At 33.4% G+C, this 18,471-nt stretch overlaps 1 protein-coding gene and 1 long non-coding RNA gene across 13 annotated transcripts in view; one reads left to right on the forward strand and one right to left on the reverse strand.

Annotated features, from left to right (window-relative positions):
- Window positions 1-18,471, forward strand: part of LOC133530737 (zinc finger protein 184-like) — a 160,286-nt gene that overhangs the window by 43,061 nt on the left and 98,754 nt on the right. The window contains exon 1 of one of the 12 annotated variants that reach the window (XM_061868773.1): window positions 14,755-15,195. The exons of the other annotated variants lie outside the window; for them this stretch is intronic. The gene's annotated coding sequence lies outside the window, so the exon portion shown is untranslated. Of the gene's footprint in view, window positions 1-14,754; window positions 15,196-18,471 lie in introns of those variants that run through there. 12 annotated transcript variants of the gene reach the window in all.
- Window positions 4,229-11,843, reverse strand: LOC133530671 (uncharacterized). Its single transcript, XR_009801357.1, has 3 exons — window positions 11,408-11,843; window positions 10,776-10,847; window positions 4,229-8,772 (listed from the first exon to the last, which is right to left on the reverse strand). It is a non-coding gene; the product is annotated as an uncharacterized LOC133530671 (long non-coding RNA).

Below are 18,471 nucleotides of genomic sequence, written 5' to 3' on the forward strand. Positions count from 1 at the left end.
GAATATTTACGTTTCGTTAGTTTCGCATTTTTGTGCCCATATGTATATTAAATAAATAAATGTGTCGAAGTCTAGTCAAAGGTCCCACTTTGTCGCGTACCATAAGGACGAGACTTGCTTGTATCTTTATACGAATAACCTGTCAAAGCATCTTTATCGAAAACGACAAAGTGGGACGTTTTGCTTGGAAACGACACAAATAATGAATATTTGGGGACAATTTTACTACTATGGGTTACTAGGCTGATATAGACGATATAGACAATTATAGATAAATCTATACTTAGAAAACACACATGACTCAGGAACAAATATCTGTGTTTATCACACAAATAAATGCCGTCACCAGGATTCGAACCCAGGACCATCGGCTTCATAGGCAGGGTCAATACCCGGTACCCACTAGGCCAGACTGGTCGTGAAAATGATAGGGACTAAATTCCAAATTAAGAACTTTTGGCTTGTGTTTCACCTCAGCGGCTCAAAAGCTCAAAATGATCTTAGGGTCGCGAAAATAGAATATCGCGTAATATTTTGTAATTAACTTTTATGTTTATAAGTTGAGATACCCATTTTTTAGGGTTCCGTACCCAAAGGGTCAATCGGGACCCTATTACTGAGACTTCGCTGTCCGTCCGTCCGTCCGTCTGTCACCAGGCTGTATCTCATGAACCGCGATAGCTAGACAGTTGAAATTTTTACAGATGATGTATTTCTGTTGCCGCTATAACAACAAATACAAAAAACAAAATAAAATAAATATTTAAGGGGGGCTCCCATACAACAAACATATTTTTTGCCGTTTTTATAATTAATGGTACGGAACCCTTCGTGCGCGAGTCCGACTCGCACTTGCCCGATTTTTCATGTTTTTTTCTCGCTACTGAAATGCAAAGTTTTGTGCCGAAGAAAACCAAGTTGTAATTTGCACTTGGTACTTTTAGACTATCTATTTCTCAAGGAAAGATGTTATATAACATTTTTTTATTTAGAATAACAATAAACATAATAGACATACCGGGTGTTTCCTGTAACACGAGCAAATAAATAAACCATATATTGTACTGCTAAAACGATAAGTATAACTTTTCAATAACAACTTTTAAAAATTATGAAATCTTTGGTTTTAACTTTTTCATACAAATTTAAACTGTGGAAGGAACTGTCCCCTGCGGCATTTACGGACAGATACGATCTTCAAACTTTCAAGAAAAAACGTACTCCCATCTTAAAGGCCGGCGACGCATTTACAACCCCACTGGTGTTGCAGGTGTCCATGGGCGGCGGTAATCGCTTACCATCAGGTGATCCGTCTGCGCGTTTGCCTCCTCTTTAAAAGAAACTATTTTTCAATGAAATAAATTGAATTTTACCTTTATTTTTCTGTCATAAAATATGTGTGATGAATGGGTCGAAATTCTTTTCGTTGTTTTATTTTGGACCACTCTGTCACACTTGTATTTCTGTATTTTATCAAAAAAACGAATGCCATTGTTATTTTTGAGAAAAATTTACATTTACAATTTACTCCGTTACATTTTATTGGGACAATAAATAAAAAAGACAAAAATAAAGACAATGAAAAGAATTTTGACCCAAATCGATACCAAATAAAATTTAGTCAATAAATTGATACCAAATAAAATGTAGTCAACAAGCTAACGTCTAGCGATAATCGTAGTATCGCGTAGGCAAAAAGCACACAAAATGGCGCCTACCAAAACGCCATTGTCTACAACCGGTAGAATTTCGGTTGCGACATCGGCTGCGCGTGAGTCACTGCAACGGGTTTACGAAAACTACAGACCACTTGCTGTATAGACTGATCATTTTCGCGACATAGCGTTAATCTTAGCAACACCGCAAGCCGGAGCTTATTTCGGTGTCTTGTTTCTGAGCACTCTGTCACAGTTGTATTAGTGGCTTTTACCAAATGAATAAAAAAGTCGAGTTCTGTTGCATGTCTTTATAGCTGTTATATTTTACTTGAGAAAAAACACATGTTAAAAAGCATCCCACACACTCCGTCACTATTTTATGGGAAAAAACAAGAGAACGAAAATAATTTTGACCCGTATGTATTATGTGCAAATTGTGAAAAGTGCCCAAAAAAGTTGAAGAAGTGCTCGGAAATCTCACGAAAATTTCGTAGAAAATTAAGGAAATGGAAAATTACGTACGTGTCTCTGTAAAACAGTATTATCTATAAAAATTAAGGTCCAGCAGTAAACATAGACCGTAGGGTAGATTCAGGCTATTCGGAGTAGACTAAACATTTGTTGATATTTAAAATGTTGCTACTAATATAATGTAATTATTACGACTAGTGTTACAGATGGAAGATAAGAGATGTAAGCCTATTTTAATACGTTCATATGAATGCAATATTTCAAATATTAATATAATTTGCGATTTATTGTCAACATAGTTTTTTTAGTATCTCAAACGGCGCCACACGCCCATAGATAGTGTCAATTGTTTCATCGCTCTCGCTCTCTCTATCAAAAATGGCTGCACGCGTAAGTTCGCAACTCTGTGTGTTAAAATCATAAAATTAGTTTTAGTGCACAAATATTGTGCTTCATAATGTGAAAAGTCGAAATAAAAGACTATTGTGTTCAATCCAACGTTTTATTGAAGAGTTATCCACCAGTGAACCAGCTTATCCAATTATCCAAATTGTGCCGGCCACATGGTCGGACAAATATCAACGGATTTTTCATCTTCATCCGTTCCTTACATAATTACAATTCAGTGATAAGGCTGCCAGTATAGTAAAACAGGAATAAAAGCACTTACGTATTGTGACAACTAGTGCGTCGTAAACGCTTTATAACGCGTAGTCTGTTGGTCCTGGTCTATGGGAAAAATGTACAAGCTCAAAGCTTTTATAATGTTCTAGGCTTAGCTTGCGAAGCTACACAACAATAATAGGGTCAAATTATTTTTAATTACTTCGTACTAATAATAGGGTCCAATATATTTTTATTTTTATATCACTGTAAAAATTGTGGTTTTTTGTATGGAACGAAATAGTGTTTATATTAATTGCAAAAAAATACGAAATTATCTTCAATTGACACACAAAAACACAGCATATTTGAAACAAAAAGAAAAAAAAACCTATAGGTATTAATTAACTCTTAAAAAACTTAAATGTGTGAGAAAAATAAAAAATCAAATTATTTTATTAAGACGGACGGGCGGACGGACTTCGGGTGAAGGCCTCCTCCAGATTCAGCCAGTTTTGCCTATCCTTGGCAAAAGCGAAGTTTTTTTTTGTGTTTGTTGTCTTCATGTGTTTTGTGACGCCGGGAAATAGCGATTCCTGAATGAAAATCGATATGAGATTTGACTATCGACAAAGAAGACGAATACACGAATTGCTTTTCCTGCCAAGGCATATATACTATATAGTGCTTTTCTCCAAACATGTGGGGAAAAAAGATAAAATAATCGTAATTTAAGCATCAACCATCACCTAAATCGAACCTTAACATCAAAAATGTCACTTACAATATTTTACCTGATTTCCTGGCATGTTTGGAGAAAAGCACTATATATGCCTCGGCAGGAACAGCAATTCGTGGGGGTCGTCTTCTTTGTCGAAAATCGAAACTCATCCACGAATTGCCCTTTCCCGGCCTCTGCAATAATGTACTCGTACTAGTAAATAGTAACTATACGGTAATAACTTCCCTTCTGCTAAAAAACGACAATAATGCTTTGATTTTTTTTAACTTGAGTTTGTCCGCAATGATGAACTTCCCGTACTATTTTTGCTACAAGTAGGTGAACATTCCCGAGCATATTGCAGAAAAAGTTCGTTGTTTAGAAAATATCTCTCATTACATCAAAATGAATATAATACCTACGGCATTTTCTAAAATAAAACCAGAGAATTTTCAACCGGCTCCCTATTAAAACGTGGATCGCTTCCTTATAGCTAAATCTATTCTGTTTACTCAAAAATAGATCCTACAACTATCGCAATAAAGTCTAAAGGACTAGATCGTAGGCTAATGAATCTGTCTAGACTTGATTTAGAGGTGTAAGCTTTTTAATTGATGCTTTTTCTCGACATCTTTATGGGTACGTTGGAGATAGGCCCTGTAGTAAGTACCCTACTTTAAGGTTGTTTGTGTTCTAAAGTTGTTGTGTTATATGTGTAGGAATATAAACTAGATATTGGCAAGTTTATATACAAGGTGGGCCAAAAATACGTTGACAAATATTTTTGGAACGAATTTCCTTATCGGCTAGGCGAAAAAAGTGTAAGATTTTTCCGTCACGGCGATATTTTATTTAAATCCTTTCTCGAGAATAAGTAGACTAATATCACCGACTTGCGTATGTCCTATAGTGGCGCAGTTGGCAAACAAGTGGTAATAGCGACGATCCGGGTTCGATCCCTGTACGGGTATGTCGCTTTTTGCATTTTTTTGGTACTTGAATTTTTTTTTTGATAAACTAAGCATGTATGGGGCTCGGATTACGCGTATCAGTTTCAGCTTGTACAATTTTTTTTTCTTATGTTTAGTTATTCTACATGTAAATTACATTTTAGAACTGATTTGTGAAATTTTGTGAGCAGATTCGATCGTTATTATTTTGCCTATTTTTTATTTATTTGTTAATTAATAAAATAATACGTTTATTAATAATATAATACTTCGTTCCAACCGAGTGTTCCACGACAGACGCATTTTATTACTTACAACGTCTTTAACTAAATGCTAACTTAACTTAAACAACCGAAAAAAAAGGTCCTTTAAAATATTCTCATTTAACTTTGATACAAAAACGAAAAAGTTTGGTTAAAATTTACAACAATATACCGCACTAAAATATAAATGTCAACGTATTTCTGGCCAACCTGTACTTACCAACTTTAAATCCTTATACCTACGTCCTAAATGGTCATTTAAATTAAAATAATCAATGTAAACCTAAAAATCATTAGAAAGGTTAATTAACCCTATAAAATTATACTTCACTCTTTAATATTTTATTTTATACAATTTTCGTCTAACTGTTGCCAAAACGTGAAAAACTTAACCATGTTTTTTTAGTAACCTCTGACAATTTAGACAAATCGGCATAAACACCAAAAACATACATAAGTATCTACACTTTTTTTAATAATATAATATTTACTTATTCATAATCACCAACATAGGTTGTAAAAACTAGAAACGAACTGAAACTTATAGGTATAACCTTTTTTTTTTGTTGGGGAAATGCGTTAACGCATGCCACCTGACCCGGAGGAACCAGTCATGGCCTGATGACGTACTAACCAGTGGCAGGACTACCATCTAATACCAGGTACCAACGCATACCGACTCCGTCTCGCAGAGGAGCGCCGCGGGATCACTCTGCATTCGACCGCATGACCTCTGCTTTAAGGTAGTGGGTACAGATGCGTAAACACATCTTAGCCTCTTTTGGGTCGCGCTGGCGGGGGAAAATAATTATTCAAGTGGTAAACTTGCCAAATTAAATACTAGTGGCTCTGTGAGCTGTAGACCTCGCCTTGAGCTTAATAAATGTAAAAGGACAATAGTTATTTGTGTCTCAAGGGAGGAAAAGTAGGAAATTGCGTACCGCGTGTAAAATTGTTACCCGAGCCGAAGGCTAGCGAATGTCCTACGTTTCCTCCCGTGGTGCGTATACTATTTTTCTACTCGACGGAGGCGGAAAGCGGCAACTTCGTTTAGCGTAGTGGGAGCAAAGTTGATGCTTTGCGCCCGGAGGGCAGAAAAATACTTAGTTCGTCGAGTCGTTATCACGGTGAACTCACAATGGTCTTAAGCACCATTGGCGCTTAAGACCTTTATGCCAATTTCTGCATTTAAAAAAAATCCAAAAACTGGATCGATAAAACCAGACAAATGTGACCAGATTCTATGATTAGGATTTATTTATTTAATCCTAGAATCTGGTCACAACATTTCACGAGAACCTTACCTACGAAAACAAAATGCCAAATGCCAAAATGCAAAATAGGGTCTTCTGCTCGGCTCACGGTATCTTGGGCATTTTCTAGAGATTACACACTCAATGGTTACTAAGGCAAAAAAAAATTGGTTAGTATAATCACGGACTTTAATTGATGATCTGAATCATTATTGTTCTGAATGTAAAGTTTCGATTAGACTATTGAATAGTCTTTATCTGATATAAAACGTTATAACTTGTATTGCCTTACCTAATACATCCTTGGTAGGTAGTTAGGTAATACCTGAATTCAATTTATTATGCTTGAATACACAAATAACAACGCATACAAAAAATCACGAGCGCTATTTAAAAAAAAACAAAACTATACAGGAAGAACTTTCCTCTAACAGCGCGCGGCAACGCACGGAACTAAAAAGGGCGCGAACGACCTCACCCCGCTTTCTTTCCACCCATCCCTCTCGCACGCGCGCGATCCCGCACCTTTTTTGGCTCTAAAAAGGGACGGCAAGAAAAAAATGGCCGACGCACATGTGCGCGCGCGCCGTATTCGTCTTATTTTTCGTAGGTCGTTGCCTTCGGGTATTCGCATCGTTTTGTGGATTTTTTTGTCTTGCTCTAGCTTTTTTGTCTGTGTGCGGGCGCGTGGGTGAAGATTTATTTGTGTGCGTCTAATGTTTATAGGTTTTATTGGTGGTTTAGTTTTACAATTGTTGACAGGAAGCTTTTATTAATATTGCTCCTATAATATCTTAGTATTATTGAATTATTGATGGCAATATTACCTATTGGTGACTTTGGAATTCGAAAGTTACTTTACGTAAATTCAGGATGTATAATATTATTATAAAAAATGTATTCACGAATTACCAAATTTTTTAATAAATTCTCCAAATAAAAAAATCTGTGATGTAACTACACTACTTAGTTTAAATATTGTAAAAACATATTTATCAATGAAATAATATAAATTGCTACTTTTATGTAAATGACTTTTCAAATCTTATTTATTATATTTATACTTGATGAGTAATTTACACGTACAACAATATAAAAAAAAATATTAAAAATAATTAGGGGAGACACCTTACACAGATCAATCTAGCCCCAACTAAGCCAAATTATATATTATGGGTACTAGGCGATGATAAACATACGTATATAGATAAATACATACTTCTATATACAGAAAACACCCATGACTTGATTACCCATGACACAGGAACAAATATCTGTGATCATCACACAAATAAATATATTTTAATATTAATTCGAATTATTGAGACGATACTTGAGTAAGATTTTCAATATAATATCTATATATGTCAGTAATGGATACTTATCGATTTATATCTTAATCATCTATTCGCCCTAAACATAAAATTTGCAACAAGGAACAAAATTGGTTTAATTAAGGCAGTCAATTAATAAAGGAATTTTCTAATCAAAGTGCGCAGTAAAAAGATTTATCTTCATGCGCGGGCGCAAGGGCCGCCGCAGCCACAACACAGGGTGGCCAGGGCGAAAATATAATTACTTTGAATTTAGAGTCCATCCATGATAATTTTGCACGTTCTTTCATGAACAGGACAAAGTGAGAGAATGTGTTACAAACATTTTTTTTTAATAACTAACTATTTTGGCTCACTGTTCCAAAAATAATCTTGGCCTCCGGTACGAATGCGTGCCACCTGTCCCGATCCTGCGCAACTTCCTACCATGTTACCTATTTTTTTAAATAGATATTTCTTATTAATTATGACATTGCAAAAGCTATGATTGACACACTATCACTGCAAAAGCCATGCAGAGTTATCTTAGTTCGACTCTATAAGATTCTTTGGCTTCGCTGCAACGAACAAAGCAATAACAAATTGTGGTTTTATTTTTAAAATTTTATGTTAAATTATTTTGTCTCTTTTGATTAGCATAATAATTTAGCAGAATAATGATATGTATTAAATAATGAAGGGCAATGAAGTATGATTATTTGAAGCAACAATTTATTATTAACGTATTGATTATGATTATTGTGTTTATTTGTACACATAATTATTTATTTAAATAAGATAGTAATTTTTTTGGTTGATTCTAATTTATTTCAATTTACATTTTTGGTATCTATAGTTAAGACTAAATGCTATAATTTTCATAGTCACATACAATTGAAATACCTACATCAGTAAAAAAACAAAAATTATACCGAGCAATGACAAAGAAGCGAATATAATATTACAACCATCGCAAACACTCGCAAATATGTGTTCCGGCATTTTAATTTAATTTAATTTATGTGCTTTTATTTTTTCTGACAGCCAGTTGATCTATAATATATTTAAATTAATTATTAATTTAAATACACGTTAATAAGTACTACAAGAATGACACAATTTGTCTAACTATAATAATTAAATTAAACCTATTTTATAAATAATAAACTACAAATCCTTAAAGTTCCGAAAACAATGTAATCCTTAAGTGGTAACCCTGAACGTCGCCGTTAGTATAGTGAGGGCTAATTGGTATATCGATATCGATAAAATTTATCTTAATGCTTCACGGTATTCTTCTAATTGGATTCGATATAGATTAATGTTGCAGTTGTACTGATAGATGGCGCTTTCTAATAAGTTGCAGATTAGAAAGGAATGGATTTGTTTAGAAACTTTGCATGCAACTTTGAAGGCTGTAATGTAAGATATAGTATTTTTTATATTACGTTGCACTGAGTAATTTTTATTACCAGTTTGACAGGTTAAGATGTTTTTAGCTGGATTAGTGCTGAATTGGTCTTCTTTGTTACTCCAACACCTGAAATGAGAACAGAAATAACAATATGAATAATATAATTATAAATGAATTAAAATTACTGTATCTCACTTCTTAATAAAAATTACATTATAAAATATTAATCATTATGTATGGGCATACAGGTACCATAGGTATCTAGCATGAAGTAACATTTTTTTAAATCTATTACTAGAATTATTTAAATATTTTATCACCTACGTCAATGTTGATATTTCAACGGAATAATTTTCAAAAAAAAAATATACGTCCGCAAAAAACTTTGTCAGTTAAAAAGGCGCGAAATTCAAATTTTCTATGGGACGAGAAGCGATAACCCTTCGCGCCAACATTTTATTAAACTTGCCGCTTTTTTCTATTTCTACCACTTCTGTCTCTATAAAGAATTTAAACTCAAAAAATACACGTTTACTGGAAAAAAAAAAATTTTTTACAAAACGATCAAATTTTAATAGTGTTAAAAATATTTCTAATTAATTGATAACGGACATAAAGTAAGCCGTTGACAATGCTATGTTGGAGAAATATAAAAAAAAATCATCGACAAATGTCACATCACTACTTGACCTGCACGCATTTATTACGGACCCTAGACAATGCTGATCGACGGAAAATAGGCTCCATTCTAGGTTCCTATTAGCGGGAATCGAACCTAGGTTACCTAGGCCTCGGGATAAATCTGTCCGATGCGTTCTTTATAGGTTTAGTAAAGTTTATTTACTTAATTAGTATTTTTCTCATTAAAAGGCGGGTTACTTTGTTCTGCCTTGACAGGGGACCTCGTCAAAATTATGGAGGGTAGAGGTAAGGAGGACAATTTCTTATCGGAGAACTGTTGCTAAAGTGTCCAGCTGGCAGCTGTAAATAATAATTCGCAATCTCTCCGTTGGCGCTAGGGTAGCACAAGGACATGACATGAACTTAGACGTTATTGACGGAGTGAAGGGTGCTGTGTGACGGAGTGATTTGATTTTTTTTATCACAGTCATAAATTTGATCAATTTATTATATAGTCAATATGTGGCACCACCTATTTAAGGTTTTTGACGGACACTTTCCATACATATCCTGCATAGTCAAAATGACTGATGATTGAGCTGCTCTCATGATGGAGACCGGAGAAGGTCATAGGAACTCTATGATAAAACAACACAACCTAATGGTGTTTTGGGTATTTAGAATTGTTTCGATGAGTATTAGTTGCCTTAAAATTAAGCACAATCAGCGATAAAATCTTGTACCAAAATAGTACATTACGATACAAGTGCGACAAATAGGAAATTCGAAACGAGTAGCGATAAATTAAAACACGACCGAAGGGAGTGTTTTAAATCGACACGATTTGCGAATTAGCTATTCGCACATGTATCGTACAACGGTTTACAGTACATATGGCCCTTTAAATGTTCGACACAGTAACGTAATATGCTAATTTTCGCACTAGTGCGGTAAAGTGGCACCATATGTACTGTAAATGAAATTTTTGCCAAAAACTTAATACAAGCTTTTATTTAATTTACCCTGTTAGTTATGTATAGGGTATGTCAGTTAGTGTGGGTCAAATCTAGGAAGCTAAATTTGACCCACTTCCCGATTTCCGATTGCGCTGAAAATTTGCATCCTACATATGAAAGTCGGGTGACAATTAAATATTATGGTACCATGGAGCTGTTCTGATGAAGAAGGCAAGAAGGTGGCCATGGGAACTCTGTGATAAGACAACGCAAACTAATTTAGTTTAGGTTTATTAGAATTGTCTTGGTGAGTATCGTCAACCGGGGTGAATAGGGACGGCTGGGGTGAATAGGGAAAAAACTTAAAATGAGATTTATTTGATAATTTCTCGATTCTATCTAATATCTATCGATTGACAATAGGTAATAGTAGATTTTTTACGATACTAAAATTCTACTCCGTCATATTTTTTGGGGGCAAAATACACGACAACGAAAAGAATTTTGAGTGTAACCCGATTATTAAAATCCAAAAAATATTAAAATACTTACCGGTGTAAATGCAGACGTGAGTTATAATACTTTATTTTTCTCCAATGGAAGCTCACCTTGAACAGCTTGGTCCTAAAAATACAAAATATTTCAATTAGGTAGATACTTCCAGTTCAATGAAAAAAAAATATAGTTAGACCAACTAGGACTTTACAATAACATATTACATTAAATGTAGTTTTAGAATAAATTAAATTAAATATAAATATGGGTAATTTCTAGCCATTCTAGTGAAGTAGGCTTTCATTAACTTATATGAATAGACAGATCCCAAAAACATTGCTAGGGAATTTGATCGTAGGTATTAATAAATTAAGTATTTTGTGATATATTTGTGTCTGATATATTATCTATATGAAGACTCTGATTTTTTTGGACTAATATTCTAACCATAGATAGAAAGTCCAAACGCTAAAAAGCTTAGCCAAATATGTTACCAAGTGGAACCAAAAATCAAGAATAATGTAATTTCTCTTAAAGGTTAAACTTAGAAAAAAGTTAAAGTTTCCAGGTTTAACTGATATTTTGTTGTAAAAATGTTTGGTTAACTTAGCTCATTATTCAAACCCTAAGATAAAAATAACCCTATCAAACGTTAGTTGCGATAAATTATAATTGCAATAGATAAATACCGATTCTAAGACGTCGGGCTTAGTCTAGGTCTTATCTGAAACAGAGCACTAGTTGGTCTTATCTATTTGTGTGTATGTGTGTGTGCACGCACACGGAGGAGTTCTGATAACGTTATAATAAACAAATACTGGCCACACAGTTTATTTATAAGATGGGTCGTATTCATAGACCGCATCTTACTTACTAAACAAGTTACCGGCATTTTTTTTGATACTCCTTTTTATTGCGGACTGTATTTTCTCTCCTTTGCATGTCTATCAAGTGTTTCTCGAGATCTTTCGGATGAACCTAAACTCAATGTGTTTATATTATTCCATCGAAGAGTTCCATTGGCTGCCCTATAACTAGATCATCAGATTAGCTCCACGCTAGCATAATTATTGCATTGTCATCGAAAATACGGAAGTATGCTAAATTTCAGCTCAATTTCACACCGGGAAGTGGGTCTAATTTAAGTTCCAAGATTTAAAACACATGTATTTATTTAAAAAAAAAAACACGGTGAAGCTAAATAAAAGTGTACAAAACAATGATATGTCTACAATACTGTCGTTGGTTTTCGCAATTATATGATAAATTGGACAATGTTAAACAAACATTCAAAAACAAAACACAGTTAATGCTAGGTATGTTACTAATTATTGAATATACTAATACAAATAATTATGCTTATTAAGTGCTTGAACTTGCATACTCATATCTTTTTCAAATTTATAAAATGTAGACGTGAAAAGATGACTTCCCGTAGAAAATTTAAATTTCACCCGTTTTTATTGACAAGGTGGGTGTATTTGAGTATCTACTTATAATAACATACAACGAGTAGTTAAGTACATAATTCAGCTAAACCTAATAAAATTACTTATTTTTGTTTTGTTGCGATGATGAAAATAGATGTATATATTTATGTATGTTCCAAATGTGTTCTCATGTCAGTGACGTATTTATTACCTTTAAGAGAATAAATGTCATTAAACCTAAACCTATAGTAGTAACATTGCATAAAACGTTTGTAAATGTAACAAGATATATACCTATTTATTGATCACTAGTACCTACGTATAACCTGTGAACTAAATAAAATCACCATTAGGTATTTTTTTGATAATATTACCTAATCATATTCTAGTTAGTGCGTGTCCTAAATGTCGATACAGGAAAACAATACATTATTATATTAATTACATCTTATATACGTGACATTAATTAGGCACTCGTCTACCTATGTTTCACAAGCTGGACTATAGATACGACGCCTGAGCTTTTTTCCAGCGCGCGACAGGGTTATCGCGGAAAAGTTAAGAATTTTTCAAAATTTTATCTACACACACATGCAAACTTACACTTACACACCCAACTAGGGATGTGGGCGCTTCTTGCGAAATCGTAATCGAGCGAATGTCTCGATTTAGCGAGCGGCATAATCAACTTTCATAGAAAACTGATCTGCCCTTAATTTGAATGTTTGTTATAAAGGGTATTTTTTAAGTCTTTTGGTATTTTTTATATTCGAGAATGTTTTTTTAACAACTCTTGATTAATCGAATTTCCCGTATTACACCATATTTGTATTTATTTGCTGAATATGGGTTTACAAAGGTGTACAATAATATATTTTAGTTCAACCATACACTGCTTAGTGTAGCATGCAAATTTGAAGTAGGTATAGTCGCACTATAACATAAAATAAGGTGAAAATATTAAAAATAACATGTCAAATTAATTATTAACATAACAAAAATCATGCAGCGATTTATTACAATTTCAAATTTCTATAACTGTTCAATTTCATAATCAAAGTATTCCTGTATGGAATAAAAACACACATGTCACAAAGCCATAAAAATAATTTATTTTTAAACTTGTTGATTGGAAGGTCTTTATGTCAGCTGGCAACCTGTTAAATATTTTTATGCACATATAAAACGAACTTCTAGCTGTGTGTTTCTGACAAGTTTTTGGCAAAAATAGTAGATTGCGCTGTCTAGAAATACAGTCATTGTAACTTATCATATCACTTTTTTTTTAAATAAGTTTCATTAAGGCGAACAAAGAGAGTCATTTCAAATATGGCAGAGATAATTTATTCTTTTGCATTACTGGCTTACAGGATTCCATTTGTTTCAGTGTGAAGATGGCTCTTATACATCTTTTTTGCATTATAAACAGCCCTTTGCACATCTAATGAGCTACCCCATACTATTATACCATATCTGAGTGTAAACATAATGTAGCTGTGATATGCCAGTAATGCTGACTCTCCAGATACTGTGAGTTTCCGCAACTTAAAATACTTAACATATACAGTAATGACGGACTTAATATGAGGTATTCAAGACATTTTTAAGGTAACCCTAGGCTAAACAGAAAAATAAAAAGGTGACATAAAATTCAATTTAATAATATTTTTTTAGCCATTTGATTTTTTTTATTGCTTGTATATAAATTCAAGATTATCATTACAGTTAATTTTCTTTTTTTCACACACGCACATCCCATATATCAAAACATATTACTAATGCAAAGAAAAATACATACTTATAAAAGTCGTGACTGCCATAATGTATTCAATTCACTTAAGGAATGGTTATTGTCATTTGATGCTACAAACTACAAAGTACATACTATTTTATAGTCCTGTTTTGTTATGGAAAAATACGCGCATAACCAGTTTGTAAAATGTGTTTGTTTTTCTTATAAAATGCTAAGTATGTACGATGACCAATGTCACGGATTGGTTGCTTGCCTAGTTGAAAAACACATAACAAATAAATGTACACACCAAACAAGTAAATTATCTTAATAGTTATAGTGCTTATTTTTAAAAAGGAGGAAAATATATATTTATAAATACAAATATGGGACAATCTTGTACAAATTGATCTAGTACAATAACTCGCAAACATCAAAACATGAACAAAGTCTTGCCTAATAACCATAAATATTAAGGGTATTTGGTGTGGAATTAATTTCGTGTATTTATAACTTTGTTTATTGCAAAATGATTACCTAACCAGTTATAAATTAAAAATAGGTAGTAAACAATATGTAATGCTAAAATAGTTACTGTTTTTATAGTTATTCCCTATTTTTAAACCTATGCCTATTTTAAAACCCGTATGCTAACAACTATATAAAATAAAATAAAACAACAGTTACAATTTCTTCTCTTTTTCCTTGTATCCTCATGGCTGTGACTGTGGACACCCTTCACCAGTACTCTCCAAGCCCTTTCTAAGGCCCGGTTAAAGAAGAATAAATCAAGATATTTGTTTGTAACCTTTCTCAAATCGTTTCATGCAAGAAATAGTTTTTTTTTGTGCCCAAGGAAGTTTAAAATTAATACAAGTGTCTCATTAACTGTGCCTATTAAATAAATCTAATAAGAAATCTTATTAGATTCGATGTCTCCTCACTATAAACCAATAAAGTAGACCAAGGAGCTCGCCTCTCCCAATTCCTTAACGTCTTAAATCACAAATCGGCACATTGCAAAATTTGTTATATAAAACAATCGTTGGGGTTTATTTTCGTCTAGCAAAACGAAGAATTTAAGGCATTACATATAAGTAAAAATGCATTTTTTCGTTATAAAAAAGATAATAATGCAGCTCGTTTTAATGGAAATTTTATAACTTGGCGCTGCTCCGGACGGTTGTTTTTTCATACATTTAGCTCGAAATTTTCCACTATTATGTAATGTTTTTTTTTATTGGATTTTTTGAATATTTTGTGTAAATTAGAGTGGATGAGTGTGCTTTCGTTTTTACTTAGCCTATTGTTGTAGGTAAGTTGAAGTGTTTGTTTTTTTATTTTATTTTATAATTCTTCATTATTTCGACCTTTAGATTTACAAATTAATACACAACTTTAAACCTCACAAAAATGTATTTTTTGACATTATATTTTAAGGTACAAAGGTTGTTGCGTAATAATACGTTTGCTTTATCTATGATAGCGGACTTATTTTCTACGTGGCTAGACTGAATAAGTTAAGTCAGTTTTTAGTCGTATACACCAAAATACAAAATATAAATACATAATAGTTTATAATATAAGTCAATAATAATAAATTAATAAAATGTGAATATTTGATAACGTTTAAAGAGGCAGTTAACGGAAATAACCATTTAATGCAACTCTTTACTGGTCTTTTATAGCCATGTGTTGAAGACACCCCATTTTATTTCATATATTCATTTAATCACTAATCACGAGCATAAACAAATATACTCATCTACCCTCCAATAGATGTCGTTACTGTGAGTTTCTAATTGGAATATTTCAACGTGTAGATGGGTACTAAATTTCTTATTCATAGTTATTCACAGTCAAACTGATATTTACATGTACATATTTTATACTATCATACTTCAACTGCATTATTTTTTATTTATTTATACTCTTTGTATTTAATATTACAAATTTTGTAAAAAAATATACCCGCTCATCATTTATACATAAATTAAAATCATATCTCAAAAAATGCTACATACACTCTTTAAAGTTCAATGTTAATAATGTTAATATACACAAAAAAAATGTTATTTTTAGTGTCAAGTTTTTTTAGAGTTAGATAAAAGTGGTGGTTGTAAAAGTAAACATAAATAATGATTATATAAATCCATATTTTTTTACAACAATTTATAAATAAACAGTTTCAGAAAATGCAAGCAAATAAAGTTGAAACATAATAATAAAATAATTCAACACCTCAATCATTACATGTGGCATGACGCTGTTACCCGTGACAAAAAAAGCATAAATTATAGCGTCATAAATTCAACAAATTACGCTACAATACCCACAACACCGTTTTAAAAGTAATAAAACCCTAATTGTCACAAAAAATGCACCCCACGGCATAGGAGCACGACCCTAGTAAAAAAACTAAATAGAAAAAAAAGAAAGGGCGGCACGCGAACCAATTAGCTTTTTTTTAACTCAAACATATTTTTTTCATCTTTTTTATTGGTTTAGCGTGTAGGGGCGTTTTTTCTCGTTTTGTCGGCTTAACACCAATGTGTCAAGGTTAACGCGTTTTTTTAAACGTTTAGACGCGAGATCGTTTTTCGAATTCGTTTTTTCGGAAGTCGTTTAACGGTCCGTTTGCTTGGGGTAGGTTTTTTCGTTTGAATTTCTGGGTTGTTATTATGTGTAATTGTTTTTTGTTTTTTGTCGGCTTAGAGAATTCGTTTGTTTAATGTTAGGGGGTGCTTTATAACACTTTTTTTAAATTTTACCTTGTGTTCGTTCTAATAAAACATTAGGAGGACATAATTAATTTACTATAATGCATAAAAATTACTTGTTATATCCTCTGGGACTTAGGAGGCTAGAGTCTGTCTAAACTAACTTCGCACCAACTTCAACTGAATTTAGGTTTTTATAGTGGCTTAAGCTACATTTTAAAATTGGAGGATTTTTAGATTATAGGTTTTTTTTTTTAATTAAAGGGGATGGAGGAGAAAGAAGGAGGAAAGGAGAAGGAAAGAAGAGGAGCATGTACATATATATGCTTGACAAAAAAAAATAGTTTGGTCCAACATTTTTGTTTGTGACCACTCTGTCACGCTTGTACATATCTGCCTTCTATCAAATAAATAATTGTATCTAGCTGTATATTCAATTTTACAATAGAAAAAATTAAAACAAAATTTCATCTCATACAAAAAGCTCCACTCTGTCACATTTTTACAAGTTTTTATTTACCTTGCCCTGTTAGTATGTATGGGACAAATCTTGCAACTTAAATTTGACCCACTTCCCGGTTTCCGATGAAGCTGAAAATTTGCATACATATGTAAATCGGGTGACAGTGCAATATTATGGTACCATCGAGATGATCTGATGATGGAGACAGGAGATGGCCATAGGAACTCTGTGATAAAACAACGCAACCTAATTGTGTTTGGGGTTTTTAGAGTAGTCTCGATGAGTATTCTGTGGAAAAAAAGTACAATCAGCGATAAAATCTTGTACCATTAATTTATTATTCATTTTGTTCTCTTTTATTATGACATAAATAACGACACTATAGGAAGGTATAGGACACTTTTCCCTTTAATGACACTTTGCGTTACCTTAGTAACTGGTAATTAATTTTCCTTCCAAATAAATACAAATATTAAACATACACCCAAAACACTCAATAATAGACCTTAAACCCACGCTATAAGCTTCCAGGCGAAAATTTAATTACCCTTGTTAAACTACTTTGAACAATAACTTACGTAAAGTCGTAATTGTCTACAACGGTCGAACTAAGATACGATGTTTTCATAGTCACGTGGCAGTCAATTTCTCTTTCTGTCTATTTTCGTGTTCCTTAAAGCTTAGTTTTTAAATAGTTTAGTAGTTATCGACCCGGCCCTTTGTGCGTATCACTTGTCACGGCATATTGCCATCAATATTGTTTTGTATCAACGGGGATGCGTGGTGTGGAGGCGGACTTTGTGTGACAATGACACCTGAGGGCCTACCGCGAACCACGTTCGACGTGTTACCTCTCTGTCGCACTTGTAAATTCGTACGTAAGTGTGACAGGGAGGCAACACGTCGAACGTGGTTCGCGGTAGGCCCTCAGGGCTATAACCGCGAAAATCGAAGTTCGTCAATTGCGGGCATTTTTCTGTCACTCTTATTACGAGTAAAAGAGATGGATCCGCGCAATTTGCGAATTTCGGTTTTCGCGGTAGCCCTTTATTTATTTAATCGTATGGCATTATATTGAGGGCAATCAGAGTGTAGCCTTGAGGTTGTTAAGCCAGGCAACTAAGTCAGGTGTCACGGTGTTTAGGTCCTCAGCAGGCCCAGGATATGAGTGGGGCAAATGTTACTCGCGTCCGCAGGAAGTACCCACCACTACCCTGCACGTGTCCCCTGGGTGGTGCTAAATGAGTAACGCCTTTCCATGGGCAACAAGGCAATCAGAGGCGGTAGCCCTGCAGCGTACACAGAGTTTTGAGACTGGGTAGACAAAAAATACACTTCTTCAACTTCAACTTCAACATTTATTCAGCAAATAGGCCACAAGGGCACTTTTACACGTCAACATGGAAAT

Source organism: Cydia pomonella, chromosome 23, assembly GCF_033807575.1.
Source record: "Cydia pomonella isolate Wapato2018A chromosome 23, ilCydPomo1, whole genome shotgun sequence".
In the NCBI taxonomy this organism is placed as follows: domain Eukaryota; kingdom Metazoa; phylum Arthropoda; class Insecta; order Lepidoptera; family Tortricidae; genus Cydia; species Cydia pomonella.